Source organism: Arvicola amphibius, chromosome 1 (genome assembly GCF_903992535.2).
Source record: "Arvicola amphibius chromosome 1, mArvAmp1.2, whole genome shotgun sequence".
NCBI classification, from domain to species: domain Eukaryota; kingdom Metazoa; phylum Chordata; class Mammalia; order Rodentia; family Cricetidae; genus Arvicola; species Arvicola amphibius.
In genome coordinates, this window is record NC_052047.1 from 128,488,743 (window position 1) to 128,507,587 (window position 18,845).

Genomic DNA, 18,845 nt, shown 5'->3' on the forward strand with positions numbered 1-18,845 from the left:
CCTGTAAAAATAGGGTGTCCCCAGAAGCAAACCTTCCCAAGTCTCAGTCCCAACTTTTCTAAACCAGCCCTTATGGAGTTTCAGACCTAGGGAGCTAAGCTGTCTGTCCTCCTCGCTCCTCCTGGCCCCAGGGGCTCAGCATACCCCTGCCCTGCATCCCAAAGCTTGTTCTTTCCCCAGGTGACACCAGGTCTGGGGGTGGTGGCTGTTCTGCTGGTGGTACAGGAGCCCCCAAGAGGAGCTGTGGAGCAGCACTGGTCTCGAAAAAACCAAAAAAACAAAAACAAAAACAAAAACTAAAAAAAAAAAAAAAAAAAAAAAGCAGGCATCAAAGGAATTAGCTACTCAGGCTTCTGGTTCGGATGAGAGGGTCAGAACCTACAATCAGAAGTAGTCTTGTGTTGGCAGAAGTTTCCAGTACTGACTGTCGGTTCCCAAATAACCAGAAGCGGCTTCCCAAATAACTACTAGGCAGTAGAAGGATAGGCAGGGATTGCAAGCAGAGAGAATAAGTAAAAGGAAGAATCTAGGCTCCAGAGAGAAAGAGGGAGATAAGGGAAATGCTCAGGGTCAGTCAGACAACCATCAGACAGATAGACACAGAGTAAGTAGAGAAATAGGACATACATAAGGAAATGAAGGTAAAAAGCCCCAAGGTAAAACACAGATCAAGAAAAAGATTAATTTAAGTTATAAGAGCTAGTGGGGCTAGCATAAAATAAGGCTACACATTCATAAATAATAATAAGTCTCCATGGCTTGATGTGGTATGTCCTTTGGTATATGTATTGCTTTTATTGGTTAATGAATAAAACTGTTTCAACTAATGGCTTAAGAAAGTAAAATCAGGTGGGAAATCTGAAGAGAGAGAGAGAGAGAGAGAGAGAGAGGGGGGGGGGGAGAGAGAGAGAGAGAGAGAGAGGGCAGAATCATGGAGACACCATGTAACTGTTGAAGGAGACAGATGCCAGAACCTACTGGTAAGCCACAACCTCATGGCAATACACAGATTAATAAAAATGGGTTAATTTAAGATGTAAGAACTAGCTAGGAATATGCTTAAGTTGTTGGTCAAGCAGTGTTATAATTAATATAGTTTCTGTGTGATTATTCACTTCTGGGCATTTGCAGCAAAAACTGCACAACTCTTTTAAGAGCTGGCTTCCTAGGGCTGGAGAGATGGCTCAGTGGTTAAGACCACTGGTTGTTCTTCCAAAGGTCCTGAATTCAATTCCCAGCAACCACATGGCAGCTCACAACTGCCTGCAACTCCAGTTCCAGGGGACCCGACACCCTCACACAGACATATATGCAAGCAAAACACTAATGCACATAAAATAAAAAAAGAAAATGCCGGGCAGTGGTGGTACATGCCTTTAATCCCAGTACTTGAGAGGCAGATGCAGGTGGATCTCTGTGAGTTCGAGGCCAGTCTGGTCTACAAGAGCTAGTTCTAGGACAGACAGACAAGGCTACAGAAAATCCCTGTCTCGAAAAACAAAAACAAAAAAATGTATATAGGCTTGGGAAAGAGAGGGAAAGAGTATAGACCGTTATAAAAAGAAGTAAATAGCTTTAAAAAATAAAAATCTTTAAAGAGACAGTCATAGATTAAGGGAATAAAGAAAAACAAGCCATTCAAAGATGGAATATACACAGAGAATCTGGATTATGTTTATTATTGTGTTTTCTTTGAATTTTTTAAAATGTTTATTTATTATGTATACAATAATCTGTCTGTGAGTATGTCTGCAGGCCAGAAGAGGACACCAGACATCTTAGAGATGGTTGTGAGCCACCACGTGGTTGCTGGGAATTGAACTCAGGACCTTGGGAAGAGCAGGCAATGCTCTTAACCTCTGAGCCATCTCTCCAGCTCCCTTCTTTGAATTTTTTGACTGCAGAGAGACATTTGATTCTGGGGGCTGCTAAGTTAAACCAACATAAAGATATTTCCACTTCAAAATTTGGCAAATTTGAACAAAAAATGTGATGCTTTGGAAAAGAGATTCTGCTTTTATTTCCACAGAAGATGAGAACCTGTGGATTACTTCCAGGCTAATGTGGTTTGATGGAACAATATCCCCCAAAAGGTCACTGTGAACCCTAAAAATACTTTGCCCAACAAGGAGCAGGAAGCAGTTTGGATTGTTTATAAATGCTTGTTTTTCATTTAAAAAGGGGTTGATTTTAAGTGATTAGTGGTCACAGTCAATTTCTAAAAAAAAAAAAAAAAAAAAAAAAAGGGAGGAAGGGATGGTGTAAGAAGGCCACTTGTTTGTTCCAGGCTGCTCAGCCCTGAAATAACCACACAAAAACTGTATTAATTAAATCACTGCTTGGCCTATTAGCTCTAGTTTCTTATTGGCTAGCTCTTACATCTTAATTTAACCCATTTCCATTATTTTATATATTACCTCGAGGCTCTTGGCCTACCGGCAAAGTTTCAACTGACAACTCACGTCTTTCCCCTCTAGTAGCTACATGGTGTCTCACTACTCTGCCTTCTTTCTCCCAGCATTCAGTTTAGTTTTCCCCACCTCCCTCTATTCTGCTTTGCCCAGGCCAAGACAGTTTCTTTATTAGCCAATGGTATTCACATCATACAGAGGGGAATCCCACATTGGGGGAGGGTATAATATAGAGATGAACACTTTGCATTGGTATGGATCTTAGTCTGTCAATACAAACGTAAGGTTGATTTGTTACACTGTGTATATGTATTTCTGCTCTTGTTTAAGGTATTGTGTTTGTGCAGCTCATTTTAAAATGTAATGTATAGTTAAGAAATACAGGTTAATAGATAGTCATTTATAATACTCAAACTTGTAGTCATGTCTATATATAGAGATATATTTCAGTTAGATAGATAATCTTCAACTCCTCAAAGGCCTACAGAATATGGCATTTAAAATTTTTTAAGAACTTAGACTTTTGACAGTGAGATATGTCTGCTTCTGGCAACACCAACTACTTCAGAGAGGTTGGGTTGATGGGTATTGAAGAAATGCGTTATGGAATTTGCCTTCAATGTGACAAGGCTAGCCATTTAGGCAAGAAACTGCTCTTGCCTATACTTCTTAATGGTATTCTGTATGAACTGGACATGCAGGACCCACAGAAAAGTGACTGCTGACCTTTCCAAAAGATGGGATGGTCCTTCATAGTTCCTGCTTCAGAGAAGAAACTGCCAGACATTCTGCAGGACACAGAAGAAAGCAACTGATGAACTTTACCATTACAAGACAGAACAGATCCTCAAATTTCCTGCTTCATGGTAAAGTCTGCCAGATATTATGGTCCTTTGGCTGAAGATGGATGCCCCAACATTACAGAAAAACTTTGGGTGACATTGAAGTGAGATGTTTCTATCAATTCTAGAACACTGGAAGTTGCTTATAATGCACTTCCTGTTTACTTAGGTAATATTGTATCCTTATGGGATCTTTGAAGAGTTAAAGACAGATAGTTATAGTTTTCTTAGTTATAATAAATTATAAATTAGATATAAAACCTTAGATTCATATAGATAGAATAGATGATAAAGTATTTTCCTTAATTTGCCAAATGTAGATGAGCTAAATATTGTAACTATAATTCTTGCTTGATAACTGCTTTGTATAGGTAATTTTACTATGTTAAAGTTAAAACCTTCCTTTTTAACTAGAAAAGGGTAGATGATGTGGGATGTCCTTTTGTATATGTATTGTGATGGGTGATGAATGGACGCTTAAAAGAAATCCCACACTAGCTCAGAACTGAGAAATAGATATTTATTTAGGGGTAAACTCACAAATCAGAATGCTCTGCTTGAATGGTGGACAGAGATGGAATCCAGCAACCCAACAATCCGAACGAGCAGCCGACGAAAAGGAGGAAGGGGGTGATGCAGGCTCTGTGTCAGCATATATGGTCTAAGAGGCCACGCCCCAGTAGGCGGGTAACCACAAACTGTAAGTCTTCCTACAGCACCTCCCCCTTTTGTTTAAATAAGAGAGTTCTAAACCTAATACAAAATTATATACAACAAGAACAAATATATTCAATAATTATCCTATCCTAACTAATTTAAGTCTTGTAAGATAAATAACTTGGCCAAGTCATGAGAGGAAAGTAACTACAATTATTTAGTCTTCAGCCCCATCAGAGATCCGAGAAGGGAAATTATATTACTTGAGTAAGCAGGAAATGCAATCAAGCAACTTCCAAAATGTGCAACAACTGACAGAGACAACTGGCTACCTGGGCAACCACCCAAAGTCTCATTTGCTACGTTAAAGTGACCAACTTTGGCTAAGGCCTAGACTAACTGACAGACTATTTTCAAAGGCAAGAAATTTTTCAAAACCCTCTTAACATGTTTTGGCAAGATTTGACAGTCCTGCTTATCCATTTCCAGATACTATGTATTTTGTCAGTGGTTGATGCATGGGCATTTCTTTGCCCAAAAGCCAGTTTTTGCCAAGAAAGAAGAAAACAAGCTCCATGTGTAGTGTCTTAAGTGCTCAACATTCTCTCGGGAATAGATCAGTGCTGCCCGGAGCAATTGTGTCTCACTTCAATAGAACTCTAAGTTATTTAAATGCCATTTTCTTTTTTCTTTTTTTTAATTTATTGAACTCTACATTTTTCTCTGCTCCTCTCCCTGCCTCTCCCCTTCCCCCTTCAACCGTCCCCCAAGGTCCCCTTGCTCCCAATTTACTCAGGAGATCTTGTCTTTTTCTACCCTGCGCCTATAAAAATTCCCTTCCAACCCCCAACCCTATACCAATTATAATCAACTCCTAAATGATGTTCCTAACCCTGAGGACAAACTTTGTTAGGAGAGGGGACTTTACCTTCTAGAATTACTTCCAGCTGTCATGGGGGCGACGTTCTTTCTATGGGATCCTGTGAAAGTAAAATGATGGTTAAGTTCCAAGATTAATGTCTGGTATAATTGCAAATAGTCTCTGAGTATTTAGTGGAGGTCTGGCTAGAACATTGTAAAAATGTTCACCATTTCAGCTAACCAAGTTGGAACCATCTTGAGCAGCTGGTACCCGAAACAGGTCTTGTAGTAGCGCTATCAGCATCATGACATCATATCAACCAGGTGGAGTTGTTGCTGTGGGGTCCCATCTTCTTCCTGAAAACTTCAATGATTACTGCAGGAAAATTCATTGTTCATTGTGGAAAACTTAAGCATTATTTATATAGACATATACAGACATATATATTCAATGAAAGGTGTGAAAAAGACAAAAATAGATACGAAGAAAAGTAAATTTTTTTCTAAATACTTTTTTCTTTCTGTTCCATATCATGGCTCCCGACATGAAACAGAAAGAAACTCTGGGTTTTTCTTTTAACAACATGGTTGGATTTAAAGGACAGAGCCATTGTCCAACTCCAAAACCAACTCTATATATTCATAAATATAAATACATATATATAAATGTATATTTTAAACATTTGTACTTACGAATCATATTCAGTTTTCTTGATGGTCCTTATTGGGTAGTTATTTTTTCATCTGTCAGGGTCTCTTGAAGTTTTGAAGATGAGCATTTTCCTGCAAAGACAAGAACAGAACCCTGCCCCAACCCTTCTGCTTTCCTTTCCTTACCACCTGTATGGTTACCACCATCGTGGATGAGCTGTCATTTCTCCTTGTCAAGAGGTTTCTCCTCTTCAAACTGAATCTTTATTAATTTTGATGGTATCCATAATTTTTCTTCTCCTGTGGAAACAAGAGCAAAATCCCTTCCCCAATACAGCACATCTCCTGGCTTCCATTGTGAGGTCAGCACATCCTTGAAATAAACCAGTTGGTTTAGTTCAGAAGACTTTTCTATTATCCAGTGTCTTTCTGCTGCTGTTGTCCCTTTCTCATTAGCGTTAAGAAAATTCTTGGTTAATAAAGCATTATGTAATCTATTTCTGGGGGCATTTTCTACCCCTTTTTGTTTGTTTAACATATCTTTTATAGTTCAATTTGATCTTTCCATAACTGCCTGACCTGTAGGATTGTGTGGTATACATGTAACATGCTTAATATTATAATAAGCAAAAACCGTTTCATTTTTCTAGAGACATATGCTGGACCATTATCTGCCTTTATTTGTGCAGGTATACCCATGATGGCCATAACTTCTAATAAATGTGTGATTACTGAATCTGTCTGCCTTTTCTGAGCTTAAAGCAGTTGCCCACTGAAAATCTGAATAAGTGTCAATGGTGTGGTGTACATATTTCGATTTTCCAAATTCTGCAAAGTAGAACACATCCATCTGCCAGATTTCATTTTTTGAGTACCCTTTGGGTTAGTCCCTGCAGGAAGCAGTGTTTGGTTATAGAAAGAACAAGTAGGACATCTCTTTATAATCTCCATAACTTGTTGCTATATAATAGAAAACTCTTTCTTTAAACCTTTGCTATTGATGTGATTTTTTAATGAAATTCTGAGACCTGCAACACACTTCCAATCAATAATTGATCAATTTCTGCATTACTTTGTGCTAGAGGACCTGGCATACCCATATGGGATCGGATGTGTGTTATGTATATAGGACAAAGCCTATTCCTGATTATGTCTTGCACCTGGATAAATAATGAGGTCAATTCTGTATCATCTGGTATAAATTCAGTGGTTTTAATATGCAAGATAACTCTGCATATTATGAGTCAGTAACTATATTAAGAGGTTCTTTAAAATTCCTTAATACCATGAGCATAGCATATAATTCTGCCTTCTGGACAGAATTATAAGAGCTTTGTTCCACCTTACTTAATTCTTCTGATTTGTAACCTGCCTTCCCTGATTTATTTGCATCAGTATAAAATGTATGGGCTCCAGTTATTGGGGCATCACATACAATTCAGGGAAGAATCCAAGAAGTTCTTTTTATAAAGTTAAGTCTATCGCTTTTTGGATAGTTGCTATTAATTTCTCCCCCCAAAATTAGCACAAGCTTATTGCCATGATTCATTCTCTTCCCATAACTTTATTTCATCAGTAATGAAAGATTATAATTTCTGCTGAGTCTATACCTGCTAATTGATGAAGTTTCAATTTATCTTTTATAATTAATTCAAAGACTTTTTCCACATAAGTTTTTAATTTTTACTTGGTTTATGTGGTAAAAAGATCCATTCTAAAATAATATCATTGCTTTGCATTAAAATTCCTGTAGGAGAAATTATGGAAAGCAATATGACTAGAATACAGCTAAGATTTGGATTCACCCTATCCACATGTGCCTTCTGTAATTTTTCAACAATTGTCAATTTCTTTTCTGCTTTAGCTGTAAATTCTCTGGGATTATTCAAATCTTTATCACCATCAGAGGTTTTGTTTAAATGAATTATTAGATCAGGTGTTATCCCAACAGCCGGTTGTAGTCCAGAAATGTCTCCTAACAATCTTTGAAAGTCATTAAGAGTTCATAACCAGTCTCTCCTAATTAGTGCCTTTTGTGTCCTAATTTTCTGCAAACCTATTTTATAACCGAGGTAATTGACAGAATCTCCTCTCTGTATTTTTTTCAGGAGAAATTTGTAATCCTCATTTTGGCAAAACTTTCTTTACTTCTTCAAACATTCTTTTTAAAGTATCCATGTTTGAATCAGATAGCAAAATGTCATCATGTAATGGTAAATTATAGACTTAGGAAATTGCTTACGTATTATTTCCAATGGCTGACTTACAAAGTATTAGCACTGTTGCAGCTAGCTCAATTCGGGAAATAACCAGGCTAGCTTAAAGATAAACAATTATATTTTTAATTGTTATATGGGGAAACTCACGCCACAAGAATGGGAAGTCCAAGTTCCTCTGTGTCCAGCAGGAATCATCCAGAGAGAGAGTGTGCACCTGGTCCGTCCCAGTTTTTCTTCCTGGGCTCCAGTTACACACACCTTAACTAGGCGTGATTGGTTAACAGAGCTTCCCCTATCATCTCCCCCTTTTGTCTAAACAAGATCGATCCAAACCCATTACAACTATATACTATAGGAACAGATACCAAATATAAAATTACAAATAATATAAACAATATTAAGCAAGGAACACATAACAAAGGTTTTATTAAACATTCTATTTTAAGGAGTCTAAATCTTGCATTGAAATTAAGCTTGGCTAAATCATGAGGAAGGTAACTACAACTATCTAATCTTTAATCCCATGGAAGATCTGAGAAGGGAAACAATATTACTTGAGTAAGCAGGAAGTGCAATCAAGCAACTTCCAAAATGTGCAACAAATGACAGAGACAACTGGATAACTGGGCAATCACCCAAAGTCTCATTTGCAATGTTGAAGCAACCAACTTTGGCTAAGGCCTAAAATGACTGACAGACCATTTTCAAAGGCAAGAAACTTTTTTTTTTGTTTTGTTTTTAGAGACAGGGTTTCTCTGCAGCTTTAGAGCCTGTCCTGGAGCTAGCTCTTGTAGACCAGGATGGTCTCGAACTCACAGAGATCCGCCTGCCTCTGCCTCCCGAGTGCTGGGATAAAAGGCGTGCGCCACCACCACCCGGCTGCAAGAAACTTTTTAAAACTATTTTACCCTGTCTTGGCAGGATATGACAGTCCTGTTTTATCCATTTACGGATACTATGTATCTTTGTCAGTGGTTGAGGTATGGGCATTTCTTTGCCCAAAGGCCAGTTCTGCCAAGAAGAAAACAAGCTCCAGATGGAGTGTCTTCGGTTGCTCAACATTTTCTTGAGAAAAGATCCGTGCTGCCAGGAGCAATTATGTCTCACTTCAACAGAACTCTAAGTTATTTAAATGCCATTTTCTACAGTTCTTTGAAGTGGTTGAAGATTATCTATCTATGCAGAATATGATTTCTATGTATCTAAAGAACCTGATTAGTCTAATTATGACAAACATAGATGACTACTGATCTCTAATTTTTAATACCTATATAACTTAAAGACTAATACAATAAACAACTGTGTAATAAATGAGGACAATGACCTCCAAATGTAAACAATGTATAAGTATCTTGATCAGAGGTAGAATGTACATTGCAATACAACAAATTTATATCAATATATAAAAAATGTTTTAAGCAGAGGTAGAGCCATGCATGCATACAATATTCAATATTATTTAACTTTGTATCAATATACAAGAATCTATACCAATGGAATTGTTTATAAATAATAACTCACAAACCAATCTATTATCCCATCATCCATAACACAACGTGCGGCTTTTGAGCATTCCCTGTGGGAGGATAGTTCATTGGTATCTCCTAGTATGCTGAGAATTATTATAAGTATGCACTGTGAAGGCAAATTTTTTTCTATCCTTTTCTTGTAAAAGTATAACGAAGAAACAATCTTTCAAATCAGTAACTATAAGAGGCCATCCTTTTGGTAATAGGGAGGGCAGAAGAATTCCAGATTGTAGAGGGGCCATAGGTTGAATTACCTTGTCAACAGCTCTTAGATCTGTCACCATTCTCCATTTATCAAGTTTCTTTTTTTTTTTTTACAACAAATACAGGAGAATTCTAAGGGCTGATTGATTCTTCAATATGGTGAGCATCTTGTTGCTCTTGTACCAGTTGTTCTAAAGCCTGCAACTTATCTTCAGCTAGAGGCCATTGCTTAACCCATATTGGCTTCTCAGCTAGCCATTTTAAAGGTAGATCTGTTGGTGTCTCTAGAGATTTGCTAGTTGCTTTATGTTCTTGTACAGCCTGAATGGCTGGTGACCTTTGTTCATAGTACCTTATTATATCCTTCCCAGAATTATGAGTTCCTGCGACTGCAAGGGTGTTAATCTGGGTATTCCATTGCTGTAGCAGGTCATGGCCCCATAAATTTATTGCAATATTAGCTACATATGGCCTCAGCTTTCCTCTTCGATCTTCCAGCCCAATACAGTCAATCCATCTCATACTTTGTTTAACTTGAGATATGGTTCCAATTCCTAGTAATTGAGCATCTGCCTTTTGAAGAAGCCAATTTGGATGCCAAGATTCTGGAATAACGATACTCACATCCACACCTGTGTCTATCAGCCAACAATCAAAATGCCATTTATACGTACTCTTAGCTTTGGTCTTTGACCATTTATAGAAGTTTGCCAGAATATATGTTTCCTATTTCCTATTTGAATTTTTTACTTATCCTCTATGTTTATGCCATCATTTAAAACAGTATGGTCTTTCACAGAAGGCTCTGGATTTTTAATTTTCCTGGTGTGACATGTTCTCCACAGTTACTGGGAATGACTGGGCCACTTTTGGCTTGGGGGCCTATGAGAGGACCCTCAAGGAGTTTCCTGATGGTATTGGGTTGCCTTGTCTGTCTGTTGTTGATATGCATTCATTGGTCCAATATCAGCTGAAGGCTGAGGTCTCCTATTTTTGCCATTCCCAGAGGAGATATTATTCCTAGAAATTCCTTGCCTACAATCCCTTCTCAGATGTCCTATTCTACCACAATTAAAACATTTGGCAGTTTGATGTCTCCTCATTTTTTGGAAATTGCTTCTCCTACCCAAGACTCAGCATTATAGTCAAATGTCTCAACATTCATTGTATGCAGAATCCATTTCTCCATAGGTGCTGATCTAACCTTTAAAGGCCCAATTATTTTTTTGCATTCTAAGTTTGCATTTTCAAAAGCTAGAGATTCAAAAATTACTCATCTAGCATCTGGGTCTGTTATTCCTATTTATACAGCCTTACTTAATCTTTGTAAAAAGTCAGTAAAGAGTTCTCTCCGTCCCTGTCTAACCCTGGTATATGATTCAGCTATTTTTCTTGGTTCTTGAATCCTCTCCTAAGCTTTTGTTTTGTTTTGTTTTTTGAGACAGAGTTTCTCTGTGGCTTTGGAGCCTGTCCTGGAACTAGCTTTGTAGACCAGGCTAGCCTCGAACTCACAGAGATCCATCTGCCTCTGCCTCCTGAGTGCTGGGATTAAAGGCGTGCGCCACCACCGCCCGGCTCTCTGCTAAGCTTTTAAGGATGCTTTGGGGCATAGGGACAAGATTTCTTTGTCGGTAAAGAGCTTGGACCTGTGGGTCAGCATAAGGGCCTTCACCAAGAAATTGATCTTGGGGAATCTCAAGGCCTTTTGCTATTCCCCATTGTTCCAAATTTTTGGACTCCTCTCTGAAATAAATTCTAAACATCAATAAAGGTCCATCATCCAGGACTGCTGAAACTACATGAAAGAAGTCATGAGGGGTTGCCCTGATGTTAGAAGCTCAAGTCTTTATCATCTCCTTAACAAATGTGGAATGCAAGCCATAAGTTACAACAGCTTGCTTAATTTCTTTTAGATTATTCATTCCTATAGGTATCCATCTACCTTCTTTGGATCCTTTTGAGCCTTTAGAACCTGATGCTTTGTTATAGTAGATTACAGGGTAGGAAGCTAAAACCCTGGGTAAGCCATCTCTGACAGCTACTGGTGATGTTGAATCCTGTCCTTATGCCTTCTTTCCCTGTTCATCAGCTCCAATAATTTCCTCAATCATTTCAAATCTTTTTATTATTGCCTTTTGTAAAGCCTGAATCTCTTGGCCTGTATATATTTCTAGTGGCTTCATGGAGGCACTTAATCTCTGGTCCTCAGTCAGCACCTGTGATTCCAAAGTTTGAATTTTCTCCTTTAAAGATAACATCTCCTCCTTGGACTTTACTTGAATATCGTGCAGATTGCCATCCTGGAGATACATTTTTTTCTGTTAATTTATCATAACTTTTTGACAGCTTTTGATTTTCAAATTCAACAGTATGAATTCTTTCAGATAACTTCCTAGTCCCCTTAGATATGGATTCAGTTTTGTCTGTCATAGTATTAACTTTTTCAGATAACCTTTGATTTTCAATTATATTAATCCTGTCAACTAGCTGTTCATTATTAGTCTGTAAAGATTGTATAGTTCCTAAGAGTGCCATATTCTTCCTTAATGATAGAATATGGAGAAGAAAACTGAAACCTAATAACCAATAAATTGAGGTATCCCCATAGTCATATAAGCCTCACATAATACAATCCATAGTATTAGCAAAAAAGGTACTAAAAGTTGCATTGGTAACGAAGTCTGCCATAATGATTTACTTGTTACTTGATTATGTGATCTGGTAAACAGCAACCTTTATTGTTCACCAGATGGTGTGGTTGCAGAGTTGCGACTAGAAGCAATGTAACCGGTGACAGAATCGGTCTTGGGCTGCTTCAGTCTCCACCTCAGTACTGGTTAAATACTGAGAAATATGTGTTGCTTGACAAATTAAAGGCGATTAATTCAATTCCATACATGGAACAAGAAACCCAGAATCTAGGGGCGGGGAGCAAAAACCGGAAGCTGCACAAGTTACCACGCGACAAGGAATTGTCTCGCCCCAGGGAATGCCCCGGCATGCGTAGGAGTGCTTGGGAAATTTCCAAGTTGCCACACACAGCAAACTCTGCTGTGACGGGAATTCTACAAAAAATCGCTTAGGCAAAAGCAAGCCTGTCTGGGCAGTGGAAGGGCCAGGCCGTCTACCCGGTAGGCGTGGAGTTTAAATCCACGTGGGCGGCAAGTGATGAGTGATGAACGGATGCTTAAAAGAAATCCCACACTAGCTCAGAACTGAGAAATAGATATTTATTTAGGGGTAAACTCACAAATCAGAATGCTCTGCTTGAACAGTGGACAGAGATGGAATCCAGCAACCCAACAATCCGAATGAGCAGCGGGCAAAAAGGAGGAAGGGGGTGATGCAGGCTCTGTGTCAGCATATATGGTCTAAGAGGCCACGCCCCAGTAGGTGTGTGTATACACACACACACACACACACACATATAATATACATACATATATATATATATATATATATATATATATATATATATATAGAGAGAGAGAGAGAGAGAGAGTCTAGATGGAGTCAGGGAGACGCCATGTAGCTGCCGAAGGAGACAGACGCCAGACACTTATCAGTAAGCCACAGCATTGTGCTGATTCACAGATTAATAGAAATGGATTAATTTAAGATGTAAGAGTTAGCTTTTGTTCCCCCTCATGCCGCTGGGCCTGCAGGCCTGTGTGGAGCCACAATTGCAGATTTCTGTTCCACAGGATGGGGTTTGCGAAAGTTGGCAAGAATAACGCCGACTTCAAGACATACCAAGTGAGATTTAGAAGGCGGCAAGAGGATAAAACTGACTACTACGCTCAGAAGCGATTGGTGGTCCAGGACAAAAAAAAGTACAGCACACTCAAGTACAGGATGATAGTTCATGTTACTAACAGAGACATCACCCGCCAGATTGCCTATGCCCGTATAGAAGGGGATATGATAGTCTACATAGCACATGCACAAGAACTGCCAAAATACAGTGTGAAAGTTGGCCTGACAAATCATGCTGTAGCCTACTGTACTGGCCTGCTGCTGGCCTGCAGGCTTGTCAATAGGTTTGATAGGGACCAGATCTATGAAGGCCAAGTGCAGGTGACCGGAGATGACTACAGCGTGGAAAGCATCGATGGTCAGCCTGGGGCCTTCACTTTTTATTTGGATGCAAGTCTTGCCCGAACTACAACCGGCAATAAAGTTTTTGGGGCCCTGAAGGGAGCTGTGGATGGAGGTTTGTCTATTCCTCATAGTACCAAACAATTCCCTGGGTATGATTCAACGCAGGAGTTCAATGCAGAAGCACACCGTAAGCACACCATGGGTCAGAATGTCGCAGACTACATGTATTCCCTAATGGAGGAAGATGAAGATCCTTACAAGAAACAGTTCTCCCAGTACATAAAGAACAGCATTACTCCAGACATGGAGGAGATATATAAGAAAGCTCATGCTGCTATACAAGAGAACCAAGTCTATGAAAAGAAGCCCAAGAGAAGTGAAGAAGAAGAGGTAAATCCGTCCCAAAATGTCTCTTGCCCAGAAGAAGATCGGGTTGCTCAAAAGAAGGTAGGCTTCCTCAGAGCTCAGAAATGGGCTGCTGACAGCTAAAGCAATTTTCTATGAGGATTTTTTTTTCATAAAGACAATAAGCTTATTGAGCAAGCAGCCATTTCTGTGTTAGTTAAGCCGTTATTATGAAACCATAGGGGATAGCATGCAGTCATGAAAGCCAAGGGGTGGAACTCTCAGCTCCACTGCCTCTGCTGGGATTGAGAGAAAGCACAGCCAGCCCTGCCTGACAATTTCCCCACCCCAACAAAACAAGCTTAGTTATTTTTCCAGACATCGTCATTGTACGTAGACTCCAGCAGAGCTCTTGGGGTTCTAGTCTTCCTGGAAGGCATCGCTATCCTTTAGTTTGTCAGATCTGGTAAGCTACAGACCCACGATCATTAGGACATGGTTCTTCCATCTGTTTATTACAAGTAGATGATAAATGAGAAGAAAATACCTCAAAGTCAATCTTGAAAGCAAACTGGTGTGAATCCATGGCTGGAAGATCTGAGAATGACAATCAAGTTCACAGATTTTAACAATTTGAACAGAAAGGGATGTGGGCTTTTCTAGGTTTATTTTTATTTATTTATTGGTTGGTTGGTTGATTGGTTGGTTTTTCAAGGCAGGGCTTCTTTGTGTATCAGTTCTGACTGTCCTGGAACTCACTTTGTAGACTAGGCTGATCTCTAACTCACAGAGATCTGCCTGCCTCTGCCTCTGTTCTGGGACTAAAGGAGTGTGCCACCACTACCTGGCCTTAGGTTTCATTTTATGCAGATGTTGAAAGGTACGTGCCAGACCTGAATACATATAGGAAAATAACTTGAAAGGGTCCAATATTAAACTTTGAATTTACAAGGTTTATATGGGAAAAAACTGGGTGGTACATTTATACCTCTTAAGAAATAACTCTTGGTCCCACAAGAAGTAACAGTTGTCTTCTGTGATTTATACCAGCCTCAATAGCCTCGGTTTATTTGTATTGTCAGCTGAGGTGGTTCAGGATTTGAATCTCTGGTATTAAAATGTCAGACTCTGCTTTATGGTACTGGGCTTCACGAAAACAGTTGCTTAGGGGCTGGAGAGATGGCTCAGAGGTTAAGAGCATTGCCTGCTCTTCTAAAGGTCCTGAGTTCAATTCCCAGCAACCACATGGTGGCTCACAACCATCTGTAATGGGGTCTGGTGCCCTCTTCTGGCCTGCAGTCATGCACACAGACAGAATATTGTATACATAATAAATAAATAAATATTAAAAAAAAACAGTTGCTTAGGTACATCCCCAGCATAAGGTAATGTCTGTTGGCTGGTTGATCCCCATCAGATCTTCAGGATAAAGAAAGTTCACCTAATTCCGGTCAGTGCTAACTGCATGTTAACATGTGGAATAAATGTTGAAACTAAAAGTCACTCCCAACAGTTTCCATACTTCATCTGAAGTTAAAATGTGTAAGTATAATACAATAAACTATGCTATAAACCCAACCTTTTAATAAAATGAGTCATTTGTTTTTTTTTTTTAAAAAAGCTGTAAGAGTTAGCTAATAAGAAGTCTGAGCTAAAAAGCCAAGCAGTGTTGTAATTAATATAGTTTCTGTGTGATTATTCGGATCTGGGTGGCTGGGAAACAAATGAGCGGTCTCTGTTTACAAAGTCATGATTTGGGAGCTGGTTGGTGACTCAAAAGAAAGCCTGTTACAGATGACTTTGTGTTTTACTAAAAGATGTTAAGAACACTGGCTGCTCTTCCAGAGGATCCGGGTTCAATTCCCAACACCCACTTGGCAGCTCACACCCGTCTGTAACTCCAGTTCCAGAGGCTCCAGCCTCCTCTTCTGGCCTCTTCAGGCACTGCATTCACATGGTACACAGACATACATGCAGACAAAACACTCATACACATAGAAATAAATGAATTTTTTAATTTAAAAATCCTATGGGGGGGGAGGTTGGAGTGATGGCTCAGAGGTTAAGAGCATTGCCTGCTCTTCCAAAGGTCCTGAGTTCAATTTCCAGCAACCACATGGTGGCTCACAACCATCTGTAATGAGATCTGGTGCCCTCTTCTGGCCTGCAGGCACACATGCAGACAGAACACTGTAAACAAAATAAATAAATAAATCTTTTTTAAAAATTTAAAAAAAAATAAAAATCCTATTGGGAAAACCATGTCCAAGAACTTATCAGACAGGCCAGACCAAGGAAAGAGTATAACACACTCCCTCACATGGAGCCCACAGAGTGATGGGCTCTAAAGCCCTAAAACTGATGGTACAGCCCTGACCTATGGCCTGACACCTGATGGGTCCGTCATGGACTGAAAGGTAACGGGGTCCCTGACTTTCCCTGCAGCTTCAGCGGGCTCAGCTTCCCACTGCTGCCTTGTCCTACACAAGTGCCTGCCCTTAAACCTGTTCTCCTGTCCCAGCCTGGGCTTTACCTGCTTTCGAACCCTGGCTCCAGCCACTTCCCCCATACCTGGTCTTGTTAGTTTTCAACAGACTCTCTCACCTCACCTCTTCTCAGTTCACTTCTGAAAGCTTTTGTTACTGTTTTTGTTTTTCAAAACAGGATTTCTCTGTGTAACAGCCCTAGCTGGAACTTGCTCTGTAGACCAGGCTGGCCTCAAACTTCACAGAGATCCGCTTGCCTCCGCCTCCTGAGTGCTGGGATTAAAGGCGTGCGCCACCACTGCCTGGCCACTTCTCAAACCTTTTGAACTCTGTCGCAGCCTTCTGCATTTATTCGGATATATATATATATGTGTGTGTGTGTGTGTATATACATATATATGTATATATATGTGTATATATATATGTGTGTATATATGTATATATGTATGTGTGTGTGTGTGTGCGACATAATTTACTGCATGCTGTGTCATGTGAGAGTTCATGCTGGTAATTATGATTACAGTAAAAGAACCTCCATTCACCTTGGCTGGGTCTCAAATAGGTGGATTTTATGTGACAAACTACCGCCGTTAAAACCACCACCATTTGTGAGCTTATTGTTACTCAGTAAGTTCTGTCACTGGAAAGACACAGACATGCTTATGTTTCTGGCATAAGATGCTCATGACACATCTCTGCAGCAAGCCCCCTTAACCCACTGAGGCATCTGGCAGACAGTTTATTAATTTATTGTGAAGGGCTGGAGGTTAAACCTTAGGCTTCATGCATGCTAGGCCAGTGTATTAGTCAAGGTTCTCCAGAGAAACAGAACTGATAGGATGCGTTATTTTGTCAAGGCTGCAGCTGAGAATATTATATTCTCAAAAAGTTTCAGAATATGTATGTGAGATTAATTAGGTTGGTTTACATGCTATGGCCTTGGTGCTCAGATACTAGTCACTCAGTCTCTGGGGCTGGATGTCTCAGCCATCCCAGTCTGGTAGGGAAGGCCTGGAGAGCTGCTGATCCCCAGTCTACGTTGGAAGCCCAGGGAAGTCGGCTCTGGCAGCAGTGCAGCGATGCTGCAGGAGCAGGGTGGATGAGCCTGCCAGCAGAGTAAATGCAGCAGGCCAAAGGCAGGCCCTCCTCCTTCCTCAACCATTTATCCAGCTGCTGGTCCAAAAATTCCTCACAGGAGTTTCCAGAGGCTTGCATTTAGTTGATTCCAGGCCCAATCAGCCCAATCAGGTTGACAGGTGCCCTCTCACTGACCTATGACCCCATCACACAGACACACACACAGACACACAGCCTTTTTTTTTTTTTTTTAAGACAGGAGTCTCACTATATATGCTCCAGATGGCCTGGTCCAGATCCTCCTGCTGCTTCAGCCTTGTGAATGTTGGGGTTATAGGTGTGTGCTGCCACTCACGGTTCAGAACGGCATCTTGGCTGCTGTCCACAATCCATCCAGGACACCTCTACTACCACACGACAGTGACAACCCCTCATGCTCCTGCCTCAACTCGAAAGCATCTCAGATGCTCCAAGTGACTCAACCCTGGTCAGGAGTAAAGACATACAGCCACCGGCAGGTGGAGCTCTTTTCCTGGGGTCTAGCCAGGAAAAACCGGCAAAGTCTTTCAGCTCTACCCGGGGGAGTCAAGCTAAACTAAATGCCCTGACGCAGACCATAATATGCTGCCCCGCAGAGTGCTTCTTTGCCACATTTTCCTGTCACGATTTGGAGAAATGCAGATGAAGCATCCTCTGTAGAAGAAACCCCTGAAGGAAATGCACAGCAAGCCTGTCCGCAGTAAACCAAGTGCTGCAGCACACCAGGAATCCCAGCACATGGGAGACTGAGGCAGAAGGATCAAGAGTTCGAGACCAACCTGGGCTAAATAGCAAGACTATGTCAAGATGAAGGGGAAGGAGAAAGGAAGGAAGAGAGAAAGGGAATAAGACAAGAAAAATGAGAAGGAAACAGGAGATGCAAGACAAAAGCATTTCCTGGGGGCCTCATATGGCTTGCCTCTACTTCCCCAGAAGTCCCAAGGCCCTGTTTCCTCTGTAGCTCAGGAAAACACATAAACTTCTGTCATCTGTGCCCATCACTTTTTTTAAAGTTTCTTTTGTTGTTTAAAACAAGATCTCTCTATGTAACCTTGGCTCTCCTGAAACTTACTATGTAGACCAGGCTGTCCTTGAACTCATAGAGAGCTGGTTGCCTCTGTCTCACATGAACTGATATAAAGGCATGCACCCCCTTACTCTGGCCCCACCACTTTTTTGTATGACTGTCATACATGTGCACATAATTAAAATTAATTTTCTCTTCTTAATCTGTCAGTTTTTCTAGAGATTTTATTTATCAAACTCTCGGATAAAGAGGAAAATTTTTCCTCATAAAAAGTGTTTTTTTAAGCCGGGCGGTGGTGGCGCACGCCTTTAATCCCAGCACTCAGGAGGCAGAGGCAGGCGGATCTCTGTGAGTTCGAGACCAGCCTGGTCTACAAGAGCTAGCTCCAGGACAGGC

At 40.3% G+C, this 18,845-nt stretch overlaps 1 pseudogene; it reads left to right on the forward strand.

The window, feature by feature from the left end:
- The first annotated feature begins 12,903 nt into the window (after positions 1 to 12,903).
- On the forward strand, positions 12,904 to 15,057 carry LOC119820305 (annotated as a pseudogene).
- Positions 15,058 to 18,845: the final 3,788 nt, after the last annotated feature.